Raw genomic sequence first — 18,903 nt, 5'->3', positions numbered from 1 at the left:
AGAATTCCCTGGATGAAATCCTATGGCTATGCTATGCATATGTTAAAATGGTCCCTTTCTGGCCTTAGAAATCTATTATGTTACATGCTTCTTAAATGTATTCTCTTTGGGGAAAGATACTGCACCTCTCAATGAGTTTGTAAAACACCCTCAGTATTGCCAACCACAACATCCAAACATAATGAGTTAACACCCCCCCAAAAAAATAATAAGATGGGCTTAACAATTAATGTTGGTTTCTTTTTAATTTGTGTTCCTGTTTTTTAAGACTTTAGGCTTCATGTTGTCAGGCTTTTCCCCACACCCATGAGAGTTAGAGCATCCTTTTTCTTTTCAATGAAAGCTGAAGCTCTGATAGAATGACAAGACTCCAGGAGCTGGAACTTTAAGAATAACACAGAATATCATGAGACTAGTGACAAAGTCGCAAGGGTTGGCAGCACTGGGACCTAACAAAAGGTCCCAGTCTTGGGTGGGGTCTTTGGGGGCTACAGAAATGTAAATGATAAATATAACTTGCATGAATATGGTTGTAGCAACTCATCAAAAGTATATTCGCAGTGCAAACCTATAGATAGCTTGCACCAATTTCCCATAGCATTTCATTTCTCAGCTCAAGTTGATAGCTATTCCATCAGATAAAATGGTAATCGACATGCTTCTGAAATATGGCACAGAAGGGGATTTCACAGACTGATTAAGAGCTGGAGACCTGCCTTGTATTCCCATATTGGAATGTTTTCCATATTCAACTGCCCTAACGGCAGACAAAATACAAGGAACTGGGGCGTTTTCTTGAATGCACCTAACTCCCACAGGAAAACTAAGTTAAATGCAAAATAGAAGTCACCCTTGCTTTGAAACCATTCTCCTATTTAAAGCTTAAGGGGGAAGGTAATTAAATTTAATAAAATTGCAGCTTCTAAACTAAGACACACTGTAATGGACTTTATCTGAGCATCAGCCCCCTAGAAAGAACGTGAATAAAACCATTACAAATTGGTTCACAGCAACCCTTTGTTAACACATAGGACTTTTCTTAGCTGGGGAATTCTTCAGCTGTTTAATATATTCATCATGGCCATGGTCCAAATCCTGCAGTCTTACTCTGGATCTCTATTGGAATAAGAACTTCAGCATTTGGCCTATTAAAGGACGAGAAAGTGGCAAAGCAAAACGTTACAAGGGCTTCCACAATGGAAAATGGCGTAACGCGCTTGCAAGTAGCTCTTGAGGGCTTATTGATGTCTCCACTTAATGGTCTTCAATTTGATTTCACATCAGTGAAGCTCATTCTGTGTTTAGGGCAGGCACACCCAACCATGTACCGTACCTACAGCTAGAAGCAAGTCAAGCAACTCTTGGGTGCTCCAGCATAAACATATGCTAATTGCTAAAAGCTGTGCCTTTTTTCCTCCGGCTATGCAGTGCATGTGCAATGACTCTTACATGGACTCTTGCATGTCAATGAGTCTTGCCTTGCTGAGATGGAGGCAGGATTCCATCACTGCCAGAGGTATCTCTACAGGTGCCTGTGACTTTTGTATCATGGTGCACGGCTCGATGTGGTGGGCACAATTGGACTTACACAATGGCCGATGCAGTGCAGCTTGGTTTGAGAGATCCTTCTAATTGTGCTGTTGACCTATTTTCATATGTTTCTATGCACATGAGTAAAAAGGGTTTAAGTGGGACTGAAGTGGTCTATAGCACTGGGGCTGAATTTCACCCACAGAGAAACACTGAAAGGCAGAATATAGAGATCTTTAAAGAAATAAAATAAGGACCGGTCTACACTTAGAAGTTCTACTGCAATAGCGATGTGGGTTAGGTCTGTGATTTTTTACAGACATAGATATGCCGGTATAAGCCCTAGTGTAGACAATTATACACACCTCACCGTGCTTATAGCAGTACCGCTTATGGCAGTATTATAATACAGCATAAGCTATACTGGTATAAACAGTTATCCCGGTATAACAGTGTGTGCTAGAGGGGTTTGCCGGTTAATTATACCAGTATGACTGTACTGGCAAAGCCCTCCTAGTGTAGACAAGACCCAAGTGTGTTGGTACCAAAGGGAGTCAGACTATAAACAAATTGTAGCCTGTTTACAGCATTCTTCAATCACGTTACAGACAAGGAGATGGGCTAAATGACATAACGGGCCTTTTTCCAGTCTCAGCGTCCATGGTGTATATGTTTTTAATAGGATGGAGTAGGGCGGGAGGCAGGAAAGTTGCCAGAGGATTCTGACTTCACGTTGGGCGGTCAGTCACTCCAGCGTTCCTTACCTGATCCCCATACAGCCTCTTCTATTTGACTTTACAAAAACCGCTCACGCGTGTTTCCATGTCTGCTTTCAAGCTGGCCATGACCTATGGAAACAAATGATGCACCGTGAACATAGCAGAAAAAGGAGGAATAACTAGAGCACTCAAATCTGCGCTGTGAATGAACAACCGACGAGATGCTGGCAGATTGATACTAATAAGGAAATGGTCTGAAAAGTAGCACAGCTGTCTTTGCACAGAACACACACCACAGGGGCACACTCTCCAAGTATTTCATTGGGCATTTTATTAGCAACAGACAGGTCTGAGTTCAAATTTGCTAGGCTACGGTGGACAGAAAGCCAGAGTCCTAGAAGCTTGTGGCCATTAAGGGAACCATGGTACCAGTCCTAAAGAGAAGGTGTTTAATCTTTTGTTTCTGAGACACATTCCAATATGACAATTAGGGCTTGTCCACACTGGCACTTTACAGCGCCGCAACTTTCTCGCTCACCTGAGTGCTGCAAACACCCCCCTGAGCGCTGTAAGTTTCAGCGCTGTAAAGTGCCAGTGTAGACAGTGCACCAGCGCTAGGAGCTATGTCCCTCGTGGAGGTGGTTTAACATTGCCAGTGTAGACGAGCCCTTAGATTCTGCTTGATGTATTTCCCCTGCAGTTTGAACTGTGCAAGGTGTTCTTGTGCAAAGTGTGCTGTTGAACAGCTGTAACATTCTTCCCCAGAAGTGGCCGCATTTCTGAGGAGGAGGAAGATACACTATACAGAGAGATGTGTAACTGATTCAGAGAGGTTTGGGGTCTTTGGAAGAAAGACATTACAGAGAAATGGATAATGGTCTAGTGGCTAGGGCACTAAGGCTGGAACTCAAGAGCTCTGGGTTTTTTTCCCCCACCTCTGCCACTGACCTACCATGCGAGCTTGACAGTCCTGTCATGCCTCTACTCCCCCTCCCACCTTATCTAGTTAGATAGCAAGAGTTTTGGGGTTGAAATTGACTATCACTCTGTGTCCGTACAGCACCTAGCACAATGGGCCACCAAGTTCAGCTGAGGCCTCTCCACACAACAGTAATACAAATAACAACATCACGTATACGCACTACATACTAGTCATGATAGACAGTTGAGCAGAAGTGAAAAGTAAGTGTGAAAATCTCTTGTATTTCTACAGCACTTTTCGGCCTGAAATAAGACTCCCACAGTCTTTTCCAATATGTCTGGTTTGTAATTATTCGCCCCATGCAGAGCAGCCACCTCTATGATGCACTGAAGCAGAACAGGCCCTGCTGTATCATGCCCCAAAGTTAAAGGACTCCGTTTATTATGTTGCTTTGGCTTGGCCAGAAAAGTTACATAAATCTAAATCTCTCCAACCACAGGATGTTCTTTGTTAACATACCTGGGGTGAGTCACCCTGCCCTCAGGAGCAGAGGTTCTGAGCCAACAAAGGGCATTTCCAAAGCCCGGTTATTCTTTATTCAGAGAGCACCGTGTGCATTCCTGAGATTTTTACTCCCCCTCCTCTGCAGAGGAGTGTTGTTCAGATTCTTCATCTGGTGCTGCCTGGTATACTGATCTGTTACAGGTAATTTGCACGTTGGTAGCCAACGCTGCTTGTTGCTAGCCAATGCCCGTCTTTGCATCTGTGTTTTCATTCCGTGCATGCAGTACATGGCAGGGACACACAAACTACCTAGCTGACGCAGGGTGCTTAGAGGTTGCACTTAATTCATGTTCAATGGACCAAATTGAAGCTGACCTCCATTTTGAACATAGAGGTACAAAACCCAACATACAGTGCTCCATAATTAATGGAACAATAATAATTAGCACTTTGTATCCAAAGATCTCAATCCACCCTAGAAGAGGAGGGCATCTTTACCCACAGTTTACAGATAGGGAAACTGAGGCCCAGAAGCAGTAAGTGACTTGCCAAAAATCCAAATGAGTCAGCAGCGGAGCTGGGCGTAGAATCAGGTCTCCTAACTCTCAGACCTGGTCTACACCCAAAACGTAGATCAACCTAACTACGTGAAAAATGTCACACCCTGAGCACCGTACTTAGGTCAATGTAACCGTTGGTGTACATACAGCTAGGCTGATGGAAGGACTCTTCTGTCCGCTTAACTACTGCCTCTCAGAGAGGTGGATTAACTCCCCGGACAGAAAAACCCCTTCAGTTGATGTAGGAAGTGTCTACACTCTGGCATGACAGTGCATAGCTGTGCCGCAGGCCGCATTGCAATGGAGACGTATCCTCAGTCCTGTTCTTTGTCCACATAACCCTGCTGCCTCCTTCCGTTCTGGAATCAAGGTGGAGCACTGCCTCTTGGGATGTGCAGTCTGCACAGGTTGAAGTGCTGTGTTATAGGTACGGGTGGCTGCTAGTTGCCTTTTATAATTAAAGAAAAAGAAACTAAAGCCCACTGTAAATAAAGTCAACAACACATTTTCACGCCACCCATATTCGAATGGGGGGAACTTAGGTTATGTTCAGGCTCAAAGAGTCCGACGAGTAAGCAACTAACAAGTCTTTTCTCCACGTTGCTTTCTGGCGTGGCAAGACGCAGCAGATGGTAAAGGGAGCCTGCCCTCAGCAGACTCTCTGCCCACCTGCATGTTAAATGATTTCTCAGGCTGGGATTTTATTTGGTTTACCCCTGCAAACAGTGACTAGGAATAAAATATTCCCAGAGGCAGGAGCGCCTGTTTCTGAACTGCCTTGGTCTCTCCCTCTCCGTGGGCTGCAAATAACAGGTGTATAGTTAGCGGCTGGAGACTGCTATTAAGTTATTTTTGGAAACGGGACAGAAATAATAATAGCACAACGCTGGCGAATACGGTCAACTAAAAATCAGCTCGGGAAAGCAAATCGCCTTAAAAAAAAACGCCAATTCCTGTGCACGTCGAGGTTATGAAAACGCAGCTAGGACAAGGGATGCTAGACAACCCTAGCGCTGGCCGGTCAGCAATTGCATTGACCATGGCAACGCGACTCCACTCCCACCTCAAGGAGGCCACCCAGTGGCTATGCGGTATGAGGACGTTGTCACACACTAAACAGAGGTCAATTTCCCATAGGGATGTTCCTGGTTGGGATGGATTTAGGGTTTTGATCATGGAGGATATGGCCAAAATACCTTTCTAGTCTTTCCCTCTTCTCTGCCATCCCAAACAGGTTTCCCAGCCTCTGAGAAAACTCAAGATGCATGCTTCCCTGCTGGCCCATACAGCTTATTATGATGAATTGATTGGTAGAGGAATCAGGATCAGGGCCCTGAGGTGATAGGCACTGTATAAATACACACATCACTGCCCCAAAGATCCGCGGGCCTGATCCAAAGCCCACTGAAGTCAACGAACAGACACCCATTGACTCCCATGAGTTTTAGACCAAGCCCTATCTGTGACCATCTCATGGAGTTCTGGGCAGGGGTTTCTCCACTGCAGATCTGCAACTATAATCTGCTTGTTAACACTGCTAAGTGCCACTCACAGGGTTGCAAGCAGGAGAGTGGGAAATATTTAATCAATGCCATAAGAAGCGTCTCATCATCTCTGCTATAGGGTTAAGCCTAGTGAGTGTGAAGAAACCTCTCCTAACCACAATAGGTATCTGGACCTATTTAGAAGCAGCAAATTGCCTTAGAAGATAGAAATCTTCAAGGGAGCTGAATGTTGGAAAAGAACATTGAACCAATAGCATTTGTGCAGCATGTTAGCACCCAGGGACCCGCAGTGCCCAGACACTGACTGCATTTAATGTAGCAGAATTTAACATACATACGCACACCTCAAAACCCTCACATGGAAGTTAAATCATTGAGTTATAGTTATCACTCTCCTCAGAAGTTTAGTTAACCTAATCTGCCACTGTCTCCTGATTTCAGCTGTAAAATCCAACTGCTTTGCTCTAAATTGCTCCATATCTGTGTAACTTTGGACTTTGTATGGAATTTTTCCCCCCAGTAAAACTGAAAAAAAAAAAAATCCACCGAAAATTCATATGGCTATATATTTCCCTTTTAATTCCAAATAACAATCTTCTTTACAGAGCACGTAACCAGACATAGAGCGAGTTAATAACTAGCAGAAGTCCATGCCTATAATGAAATATTAATACATGATTAATATAAACAAGTCAGCATACATAACATATATACACACACACACACACCCCTAACAAAATTCTTTGTAAACTTAGAGTTAATGTTGCTCCTGGACATTTCCTACCAACACAATTACTAATAATCACGGCTCATTAAAATCTAGCTCAGTCTCAGTTCATGTCTCTAACCTAGCAAACAACAGCTTGGAGACCTCTCAGCTCCAGGACCCACTCACTTTCAGCAGCACCCACAAGGCACACATCCAGTTCTCAGTCACATGCTCTGAACTCCAGTGTATATACGCTGGAGACATGCATGGCGTGATCAAGACTATAATGCACTTGTACAGTCCGATGCGGGCGGTAAGGTGGGGCTAGCTCATTGTCCCCTCGGGCGGATGAGAGGAAGCTTGTCAGAGGGTGAAATGACCTCTCTGTGGGAGCTGCTAGTTCCACTCTTTGAACCCCAGAATTCAAACAATTTGGGCTGCAAGTTTCCCACTCTCCCTGCCCATCAGTCTCCATGGGCCTATTCAGTTGTCAGCTTCTCTGCCAAGGCTGTGAACAAAGGTGCTAGCTAATGCTGGCTGTGGGGCCGTTTTTGTGATGAGAACAACAGTGCTCTGGGGACGAGGCTCAGCCCCACCAGCTCACTGTACTCATTTAATACATGTGCAGAATTTCAATCTCCCCTTAGCCATTTAAAGGGGGCTGGATATAGGTATTTAAAACAGGGGAAAGGTCAGATCCTCATCTGGTGTAAATCAACATAGCTTCAATTGATCTACCGTGCTTGACACCAGCTGAGATTCTAGCCTAGCAAGATGGTCTTGTTAAAATAATTTGGGGGTGGGGTGGAGGGAAGAAATCTTGTCATAGGAACATTTTATCTTTAATTTCCTATACCATTTCCCTGATGAGGCATTTTGTGAATACCAGGCAGGTAGGTGACTGGAGCACACGTCAGAGTCAGCATGCAGATGTCACGGGAGATGGCAGCACATGCAGAGCTGAGGAAACCCTGAAGCATTGAGTTCCTGTGCGACAGGATATTTTGACTTGAGATAGCTACTCCCAGGGAATGCTCATCCATCAGCGTCCGGAAGCAGACAGGCAGGCAATCCCGAGCTGCTGGTTTGGTACAATACACCTCTGCAGCGGGAGAAGTCCACAGGATAAACAGTCTCTACCATCGAAATACATTGCTACAGATTTATTAAATCAATATTAATTCATAATCTTTAACACACAACGACAGTGATATCTTACATACAAACTACTTTCTTGTCACATCTCCCAACTGTCCGGGATAGAATTAGCTTATTACTGGCTATATATCTACTAATAACTTCTCCCTTCACCCTGGGAGGTGAATTAAGGAGTGCTAATAAACCATGGACAGTAATCCATTTACATGTTTTACACTTTTGTCCAGCCACCAAATGAAACGGTCCATAAAGGAGGTATTTTCCCCTTGCCTCCCACTGGCTTAATCCTATCTAGCAACCTCTGACCACAACCTGCAGATAACAAGGGCAGCTCACAGAGGTGGATTTGGGGGATACTTTTAGCGATGGCTGGAAGTGAGGTTGGGTTTTTAACAGGGGTGCTGAGAGCCACTGAACCAAACTGTAAACCCTGTACCTGATGGAAACCACTTCAAGCCAAGGGGTGTGGCAGCACCCCCAGCGCCCCTAGTTCCAGCATAGAATCATAGAATATCAGGGTTGAAAGGGACCTCAGGAGGTCATCTAGTCCAGCCCCCTGCTCAAAGCAGGACCAATCCCCAACTAAACCATCCCAGCCAGGGCTTTGTCAAGCCTGACCTTAAAAACCTCTAAGGAAGGAGATTCCACCACCTCCCTCGTTAACCCATTCCAGTCCTTCACCACCCTCCTAGTGAAAAAGTTTTTCCTAATACCCAACCTATGGTTTTTAGCAACCCACACTAACCTTGAGAGGATACATTGCTCCCTCCAGGAGAAAGGAATACTCAGAGCTAGATCATTTCAAAGCTGTTGTTCAGTCAAGACAACATACCATCAATGAAGTGACGTGCACATCCTGCAGTTCTTACTTGGGGCCTGATCCTCAATGTGCTGAGCAACCTCCAGTCGCAACTGAGTGGAATGCACCCAACTAATGGGGCCAGGCCCTTCACGCGTCTCCTGAGACAAAATTCACAGGGAAGCTTCTGGAAGTTTTACCTAAATAAGAGTTGGAAGGGTTGGCTCTAACGGCAGGTAGGCCCTGTGCTCAAGAATTTTAAATGTGGCTAGGGATTATGGGGGCCCTTATTCAACACACCTGAAAGGGGCTGATGCTCAGCTAGTGCCTTTTTTAAGGAGTCTCAATTGGGCATCACTTTCGGAAACCTTGGCCTGCGAGCATCTGCTGCTGAAAAACATACACTCCTTTCCCCATGAGCAAACAGGCTCCCTGTGGCGTGGGTATTATTAATGACACAATGGAGAACAACTGAGGTGCAGCTACCCCCAGGACGTTTCTTAGCTGTTTTCCAGCAGCATTGTATCTGTGCTAGGGCCACCAGCAGTGAAAGCTCTAATGCAGACCAGGCATAGACATTTTACCACCTTGCCATCTGAACCAGCGGCACCAGTTGTTGAAAAACCGGTACGAAGTTTCCTCAAAAAATTAGCAACAAACAAACCAGAGCCAAAGCAAAAATCTACTACAAAAAGCTGGCGCTATGAGCAGCGAGAGGCACCCTGAACAGGGTTGCAGTTTGCTTCACCATCATTCAAACTATCTGCAAATAGCTGGAGATTTTACAGCAACTGATCTGTGAGCTCTACATCCAACCAGCATTTGCCAGTGTGGCTGGAGAACTGTGTCTGCACGCTTTGACAGGTACCATCCTAGCTGTGAGCCAGAAGTGAACAAAAACGTAGCAAAGCATTTTACAACCTAAAAGGTTGATTAAAGGGTTAGAAAACATGTCTTACAGTGAAAGGCCCAAGGAGCTCAATCTATTTAGCTTAACAAAGAGAAGGTTAAGGAGTGACTTGATTATAGTCTATAAGTATCTACATGGGGAACAAATATTAAGAATGGGCTTCAATCCAGCCGAGAAAGGTATAATACAATCCAATGGCTGGAAGTTGAAGCTAGACAAATTCAGACTGGCAATAAGGGGTAAGTTTTTAACAGTGAGAGTGATTAACCATTGGAACAACTTATCAAGGGTTGAGGTGGATTCTCCATCACTGGCAGTTTTTAAATCAAGACGGGATGTTTTTCTAAAAGCATGACTCTAGGAATTATTTTGGGGAAGTTCTATGGCAGCGTTTCCCAAGCTCTGGGTTATGACCCCAAATGGGGTTGTGCCATCAACATACGGAGTCACTGGTCCAGTGGGTTGGATTTAGCCTCGCCCGCGCCGCTTCCCGCCGCCCCCATTGGCCCGGGATGGCGAACCGCGGCGAGTGGGGGCTGCGATCGTCCGAACCTGCCGCGTAAGCAGGTAAATAAACTGGCCCGGCCCGCTAGGGTGCTAACCCTGGCGAGCCACGTGCCAAACGTTGCCGACCCCTGGACTAGATGATCACAATGGTCCCTTCTGCCCTGGGCATCTATAAATCTCGGAAAGTAGGATCGTTTTTATTTTTCCCTGGACTGGTTTGCTCCATCCCTAATTACAATGGTCTCTTTCATGCCTTTGTAGTAGAGATCACTTTATTGGCTTCTCTCTCTACCTTATTTTCAGGCGTTCATAATAACTTGGCTATCACCATTTGCTTCAGGCTGGGTGCGTTTGTAATGGTGATTTGTTCCAGAGTGCTACAGTCTAGATTAGAAGGACAGTGCAGTCTTGGGACATGCGGACTGCTCAAGCTATTGGGAGTAGCTCCTTTACACACAGATTCAGTGCCACTACGTTATATCCCACCGGGATGCAGGTTGCCCTGACCACTAGCTTTGACCCTGCCTTGGTGCCTTTGTCTGACATGGACTTGCCAGCGCACAGAATACTTGAGGGAGGCTCACTTGTGTTGCACAGGCTTATATAACCGGAGTGGTTTTCATGAGCTGGCGCAGCCTCCACTTCCCCCTCCTTTTGCCCCCTGCTGCACTGCAATCTGTCAAGAGGGCAGCTACACATGGAATAAAATCGGTCAGGCCCCTGGCATTTTGGGGATGGAAACATATCAGGCTGATAGCAGCACCTGGCAGGGAGAAAGGAAAGCCATTTCTTTCCTCTGGGCAGACAGAGCCTCTGCTGCATCATATGGTGGGAGGCATTTCAGTGATCTGAATGGGACTGATGCCATGAAACCGACTTTGCCCAGAGACACCAACTGTGGAGGGCTGGGAAATGCTCTGGCCTCTTCATTGAGCAAAGGACCAACAATAAAAATGAAGTCCCGAGCAGTTTAACCATTTCCATGCTGGTCCCAGTAGTCGGCTCCAAGGCGGCTGCCTACAGTCTTGGTTTCAGTAGTCTGTTTGCTTTGATAACGCTGGCTGCATTTAACTTCTGTCAGGGTCAACACAAAACCAGCAGGTGAACCCGGTTTCCTCTACTAAGGTAAAATTCACCCCTGTGCAGAGGGCCGGTGCTAGAGCTGTGTATGCCTTAAGCCTGGACAGGGTGAATTTCACCCAGAGTAACAAAGCAGCCTTTTGCTTTGCCACAACTTACCTAACGTACTGATAGCAAGCCATCCTCTCAATCGGCTGAGGGTCCAGAGCAGGATGTATTGTGGGGCAGAGACCCCCAAATCAAAGCTAAAGGAATAACAGGGCAGAAAGTGCACAGAGATGTGGGAATCAATTTCTTTAATGCACACAGCCCTGTCTGTTATCTGCACTTGGCGAAGGAGCATTTCTGGTGTGTCATTCATTAGCAATAATGACAGCAAGATAAGACTTGGTTGCGGATGGAGGAAGATGTTGATCTCTTCTGTGATGGGCAGTTGAGAGATACTGTGTGATGTGAAGCGATAAAAGCAGCTGGCTGTTGGGTCTTTCTAATAATAGGCACTGAGTAATGAAGAGGAAGCTGTTTAAACTGACATTGTCCTAGGACATGCTTTGATGTCAGTACCATGATATTCTGTTTGATAGCAAAGTAGCTGTCGTGAAGGAGAGGAAGGCTAACATAGCAACCCCACCACTTTGCACTTCTAGAGCGCCTTCCATCAGCAGACCCCAGAGCACTTCACAGCTATCAGTTAAGCTTCAGGACACCCATGCGAGGTGGGTTTTTGAATGTGTCTCGCCCCTGGGGGGAAAATAGGCACAGCGAGGTTAAGTGAATTGCACCAAGGTCAAACAATGAGTCAGTGGCAGCGTTGGGCATAGAACTCTTTATTCTCAGTCACTTGCTTTTATCACCAGACAACACTACTGCCTCAAAGTCTGCAATGTTGTCCAAATCTCAGTCCAACTGTGCCAACCTCCTGAGTCTGCAGAGGAAGTCCCATAACTAAGCTCTGAACAGCTTCCCGGTGTTTCTAGATTAGGCTGGAACCAAAGCAAGGGCACCAGCTCTCATTTTAGCACTTCTGTCCCATCCTTTCCCACCAACTGGATAGACTCCAGGAGCCTAATTCTCCTCTCCCACCAGTGTCACTTCAGTACAGAAACCTTGGATTTACATGGAAGTGAGGGGAGCATGAGGCCCAGGAAGTGCAAAACTGAAAAACAAGGTGGAAAATAAAGGATCCAAACTCTTTGGAACATCATCAAGGGTTCTGGTCTAGTTTGGAGGGACGTTTCTGGAGTTCATAGAGAACGAAAGGGGCGTTATTTTATCCAAACTGGTTTACACATTCTTCGCCTCAATAGAATACAAGAAAAGACCGTATTTTCAAGTGCCTTAGAATAGTGGCTCTCAACCTTTCCAGTCTACTGTACCCCTTTCAGGAGTCTGATTTGTCTCGCGTACCCTCAAGTTAAAAACTACTTGCTTACAAAATCAGACATAAAAATATAAAAGTATCACAGCACATTATTACTCAAAACTTGCTTACTTTCTTATTTTTACCATATAATTATAAAATAAATCAGTTGTAATATGAATATTGTAATTACAGTTCAGCATATAGTATATAGAGCAGTATGAGCAAGTCATTGTATGAAATGTCAGTTTGTTCTGACTTTGCTAGTGCTTTTTATGTAGCCTGTTGTAAAAAGAGGCAAATATCTAGATAAGCTGATGTACCCCTGGGAAGATCTCTCAATACCCCCAGGGGTATGCATACCCCTGGTTGAGAACTCCTGCCTTAGAAAATCACACACACACATACACACACACAGAAAATAACAGGAACGCTTTCATTTTTGCATGTCTGAAAACAAAAGCAGGCTCCCGATGAGTAAGAAATGTGGTAATTTATGACGCTGATAGTAACAAGAAAACCCATTCACGTCTCCTTGTATCATATTTTTGGGTTATGAGTAAAACAGGAGAAAGGGATGATGGCTCCGCACAGTAATACCGAGTGTCTGACTCTGAAACTAGCTTTGAGATGCAGTGCAAATGTTAACTAGAGACTTCAGTTTCTGGGTGGCTGTGGTGGTGTTGTGGGTGGGTTTTTTTTTTTAAGAAACTCCAGCTGTATTTAGCAATGTAATTTTTAGGCCTCTCTCTACACTGCTCATTTAAGGCCTTATCTGGTCATTCTCTGTGTATGGAAAAAGACACTGGACCCAATTTTGCAGTCCTTACTCAAGCAAAATTCCCATTGACCCTAATGAGAGATTGGCCTGAGTATGGACTGGAAGACCACTTCCCACTGGTTGGATCATCTCAGCTGGCGGAGTTTTTCCTTTGGAGAAGTTCAGTTTCTCTAAAGCCATGACAGACATATTTTCCTACCCCTGTAAATCTCAAGTAAAGGCCCCCATTTAAAAAAACAACAACAAGAGGCCAAAATAGACACGCTGTACATTTAAAAGACTTATTATGCACTTTAAAAACTGGGACAGACACTGCATATGTTCCACAGATGGAAGATCGATTCTGCTGCTGTGAAGCAGCTGGTACAAAGTTTGGAAAGATAGAAAAACTTGGAACACGAGAACCATGTGAGATTTTTTTTTTTTTTTAAAGCACAGCAAAAACCAAAAGGATGTTTGGAATCCATTTTCTAAAAATTCAAAAACTGTCCAATACTTGATACTTAAATTGCTTCTGACTGGAGTGAAATGATTTCAGAAAAAAACAGAAATGCCAGGGCATAAGGGGGTCAAAAGAAACTGTAATTAAAATGTTCCTAAGTGTTGCTAGAAGCAAATGGAAAGAATTGATGTTCATTCCAACCATTCCAGCAATTTAGCCATATCTGGGTTTCCAGTTGAACGGGTGGGTTCAAATCTCAGGATCCCATTCTACAGCCAGACCACCAAGGAAGGAGACAAATTGTTTAAGGTTGGTCCCAAGGCAGCATAATCGCAAAGTGACGGGATGAAACTGAACACTGGAAACATTTAGGCTCAACATCTGACAATCTTTCCTAAGTGTGAGATCTAGGAGACTGTGAATAAGCACCCAAAGGAAGTGGTGGAAGGCCTATCACTGTATCAGGCCTGGACTGATAGGTATAGAACAAACCTGCATGGGCACTGGAATGGTCTAGAAGACCCAACAAGGCTCATTGTCGGTGAGACTTGCTGGCTTGGCAGTGGTAAATTGTCTGGGAAACTGGGTGGTAAAATGACCTTGAAACGACCGTCCCCTGCCTGGTGGCCTTATCCCAGAGGCAATATATGGTTCCTGGAGGAAGAGCATAAAGGCTCAAGGAAGCAAGTTGCATTGGTGTAAGTACCCAACGAGCAGCAGAAAGTGAGAGCTCCACTAGCATCATATACCGATGGGAACATAAGGGTGGTAAACTCAGCACCCAAATGACTGTGCTGGCCGTGAGGGGAGGGAACGTAAATATGGCATCAAGACCAGTCCCCAGGTTGTGATTCAGGTGCTGGGAAGAATGGATCATCGTGTCCCAGTGACTGGGCCAGGCACAGCTAATGCTGGGGACACTTTAGACTTCTGAGTTATATAGGGTAGAGCATTTGATCATTCTTAGCACCCCCTATTGGTGAATATTAGAAGTTATAGCTAGACATTAACTAGGAAAAGCCCATTCATATATTAAATGTAAGAGCAATCAGCTGTTTTCTGGCTTTGAGACGTGCCCCTGTTTCATTCTTTGTAACTATGTTGATTATCTTTTGAAGGACATGCTTTTAATTTAATAAGATTCTGGATTTTATATAATCACTCTCCACATTTTCAGACAGAGACAAATTGTTCACCACAAAAAAATGCACCTCCAAAATCCCACTTTTGCTCATACACAACCCATGTTTGTCACGCAAATTACAGGCCACTTGGCAGTGAGGGCACAAGGATCCCAACTGCACACGCAAGCCAGTCTGCAGATGATCGTGCAGGATTTTGTCAGTTCAGTAAGTGTAGGCATAGTTTTGCTGACACACCTGTTATGCCTGTGTTTGAAATTTTGGCTTGTTATATTGTGCTGGAGGGTGTTGGTGGCTGTCAGCAGGCATGTCTTTGCTCTATGGGCAATCACAGATCTCGGTGAAGCTGAAGGGTGTGCAAGCCACTGTTCATTCAGGCTAAATGGAAGAAGCAATTAAGGTCATTAATGGAGTAAGATAGGTAAAAGGACAGAAGCTACCACTCAAGCTGCTAACCCAGGGAGAATAAGAAGGGTTTCCTTGGCACTGACTGAAAATACAGGGGCTGGGGCATTGATTGGTGGAGCTGTATGTGTTTGCGTGTATAAGAAGCAGAAAGCAACCAATAAGGCCAGGAGAAAGTAGAGCAGACAGGCTATCCTTGGCAGGGGGCTAGACTTGATGACCCTTGTGGTCCCATCTAACCTTATGATTCTATGATTTTAAGAGAACCAACAGGACCGTGGCCCTGGGAGGAAGCCCAGAGAGAGTGCTTCTTTGGGTAGATTACTGGCTGGTAGGGCAGGCTTGGAAACTGTGAGCAAGGAAACTACTGCTGCTTGTTCCTGTGTTTGAGGAAACAGGACTTTGTGTGCATTCTTTGAAAATAACATTAGATCTATTATTATTATTATTTATATTATTATTACATTACTATCAATATTATATTATATCTGGTAAGTAATATATAGTGAGCCAAACTCTGCCAACTTCCAAGGAGCATGCTCGCACAAATATACCTTTCCCCTCCCCTTTGTCTGTCTTGTCTGTTTAGATTGGAAGCTTTTTGACCAGGAACTGTTTACTACTCTATGTTTGTGCAATGCCTCGCACAATGGCCCCTCGCTGGTCCCTAGGCCCTACTTTCACTGAACCAACTTCTGTTGGTGAGCGAGACAAGCTTTCAAGCCAACCGAAGTTGGTCCAATAAAAGATATTAGCTCATCCACCTTGTCTCTCTCTACTGTACCTAGGCACTACTGTAATAAACACGATTAAAAGAACAATGGGACCCTGGCACATACACTGGAAAGCTGAATGTGTTCCAGTAACTGAAGAGAAGCAGTACTAGATATCTACAGAAAAGGAGAGAGATCTGAATGCTTATGGCTTTGATACATGCAGCATAGTTGTAGCTGTGTTGGTCCCAGGATATTAGAGAGACAAGGTGGATGAGCTAATGTCTTTTATTGGACCAGCTTCTGTTGGCTTGAAAGCTTGTCTCTCTCACCAACAGAAGTTGGTCCAATAAAAGATATTACCTCCCCCACCTTGTCCCTCTATGGCTTTGATAAACAGTAGAGCGCCTAATGACTTGGGGGTTAGAATTCTGGAAGGCTATTAGCAATCCCGTCAAACACAGTAGGTTCACCCGGAGGATTTAAACTGAAACCCATCCTAATACCCTTGAGAGATTCTTATTCAGAGGGTAGCTAGGAGTTCTGAATATTTTGTTAACAACTCTTTTAAAAAGAAGCTGTGGTTTAGGAGAAATATACTTGGAATCCCTCAAAGGCTGTTTAGTTAGACTCTGGTCATGTTTGGGGTGAGGTGGGGAAATCTCACTGGATAAAATAGGTTTCTTTTCATGTGAAATTCACCACCATAGCACCTAATGGTGTGTCTATACTGCATGCTTGTCACATGGTTTACTCATGGCAACCCCTGCCCCCTCCACCATTCACACACAAACTCCTTGAACACATGTTGTGTGAGCATTGGGTCATGTTAGCATGCTTGGCTGGAGAAATGGGATAACACGCGTGCTCCTACCTGCCCACTTTGCACTGAGGATGCAGCTTTCGCTGGGCTGGAGTGGTGCATAAACCTTGAGCTGGTGCTCCGTACGGGGGTGAATTTTACTCTTGGGTCATATGAGCATATCTCCTTCTAACCCTGCCGATCATCTGCTCATTCAAACATCCATCCTCTTTGCTTGACTAGTGGCTTTGGGGATGACAATCTCCACTGCACTTCTATTCTCAGTCTCGTGCCTACGGAGGTAGCAGGGAATGGGAACGGGAACACTGCAGTTACAGAAGGAAGGAGTCAGGACCCAGTCCAACTCGGGTCGAGCCCTCACAGTGCAACTTAACAGAGGTTTATCTGCTGAAAAGACATAGCAGCAGAAGTCTGGGAGTAGGAGCAGAAGGCCAAGATTCCCCTGTCTAGCCTTCTGTTTGCAAAGTCTCACATCACCGTCTATTTCCAGCTTTTGCCAATCTGTTTTCACTTACATATATTAGTTCAATGGTGTGTGTGCACACGCAGACACACTGCACATATCAGCTTTCAGTGTAACTGCTCCACGCTATCTTTCACATGCTTCTCATATGTGAGTTGCTTCATCTTAATAAAGTGCAGTGCTATGGCAGACAGGAGATTTTGCTAAATTCGCAGGAAACCCCTCACCCGGAATTTTCCCAGAAGAAGAAAATTAAACAGCCTTTTTCCCCTTCAGAGCTTGTACAAATGCATAATTGACTTTATCTATGTATGTTGTAGCCGTGTTGGTCCCAGGATATGAGAGAGACAAGGCGGGTGAGGTAATACCTTTTATGGAGCAACTTCTGTTGGTGGAAGGGGCAAGCTTTTGAGCTTCTCAGAGTTCGAAGAAGCAGCTCTGTGAAGCTTGACAGCTGGTCTCTTCCACCAACAGAAACTGATCCAATAAAAGATAAAAAGCACTTCACAATCATTCACATATTTCCCCTTACAACACCCCTGTGTCATAAGACAGTGCTATTATACCCATTTTACAGATGGGGAAACTGAGGCACAGACTAAACTTGCCCAAGGTCACCCAGGAAGTCTGTCACAAAAGCAGGGAATTGAACCCAGGTGTCCTGAGTCTCTAATTACTAGACCATCCTTCCTTTCCCAGTGACACAGGAACAACTATTGGTGTTTGACGATTACATGAAATTAGTTTTGTGATCTCAACTAAGTTCCCCATGGACGACCATCCACGTTACCAAAACCTGCATCAAACCCAGTTCCAGATGACACCATTTCTGGACCTTTCAGCGAAGGTCAAGGAGTAAATGAGTGACAAGGACAAGGAGTAAATGAGTGAACTCACCTTATGTCCCTAGAGGGCCCTGTGGGTCTGGCTTGAGTCACGTTAGTGGGGCAGCCTGCACAGAGCTGTGGGCGCTATACTGGCTCTGTGGATAGCCACCGGACCTTAGTCTAGCCCTGCTTAGGGGCACTAAGTTCCCTTTAATGAGACACGCCCTTCAGGATGAACTCTGCAATAGAGGGGGATTTTGCTTCTGCTTGGTGTGGTTTCCTATGAACGGCAGGAAAATGTTATCAAGAAGATTATCTCAGTTCAAACACAGCAGTCAGGCAGTTGTGCAGCTGTCTGGGTGCATATTCCCATGGACACAGAGCCAGGCGAGTGTCTGTGATTTTTCTCAAAGATGACTTTAGCAATTTAAGATCCTGCTTAGACAGGAGAGGCAGTTGCCAGGGCATCCGGCCTTTTGACATCTTCATGAGCGAGAGTTCAAAAGAATGTCACCAGGGGTCCACCATCCCCCACCCGCCTTCCCAAAGAATTCAACTTTTAATCTTCTTCCTTCCAAGGGCAAGACAGCCAGGAGCGGAGAGAACAAATGAGTTTCTCACTCCACCTGATGATGAGTTCAGGCTGCAATCATCCAGATCCTTGCAGTTCCAAATAGCCGGGAAGCCTTCATCTCGCTGCAGAGGCGGCAGCTAGGTTCAAGTTGAGAACAGCTTCCATGCGCTATTTAACAGAAGGGCCAGATTCTCAGCTGGGGTACGTCAGCATAGCACTACTGATTGCAGTGGGGTTACAGCAGCTGAGGAACCGGCTCCATGTCTTCTGTACATCAGGAGAACGCAGAGACGACTGCTGTGATGCCATAAAATAGGATTTATTTCTTCAAACTCTAACAAACGTTTACCCTTGAGAGCATCGCTGGAGCGGGAGCCCTCTCATTAGGGGTCTGGTGTTTCCCCTTCCACAGGATTAAACATAGTAGTTGGGGCCAGGGGACAGAATACAATACTCTTTTATCCTAATCT

General features: G+C 45.0%; 1 protein-coding gene across 1 annotated transcript in view; it reads right to left on the bottom strand.

Moving 5' to 3' along the window:
* Positions 1 to 2,379, bottom strand: part of NCOR2 (nuclear receptor corepressor 2) — a 395,046-nt gene extending 392,667 nt beyond the window's left edge. Inside the window, exon 1 of the mRNA XM_065568677.1 lies at positions 2,295 to 2,379. The gene's annotated coding sequence lies outside the window, so the exon portion shown is untranslated. The remainder of the gene's footprint in view (positions 1 to 2,294) is intronic.
* Positions 2,380 to 18,903: the final 16,524 nt, after the last annotated feature.

This window comes from Chrysemys picta, chromosome 15 (assembly GCF_011386835.1).
Source record: "Chrysemys picta bellii isolate R12L10 chromosome 15, ASM1138683v2, whole genome shotgun sequence".
Taxonomy (NCBI): Eukaryota; Metazoa; Chordata; order Testudines; family Emydidae; genus Chrysemys; species Chrysemys picta.
The sequence above is the reverse complement of the archived record's forward strand: the minus strand, read 5'-3'. Positions and strand labels throughout refer to the sequence as shown.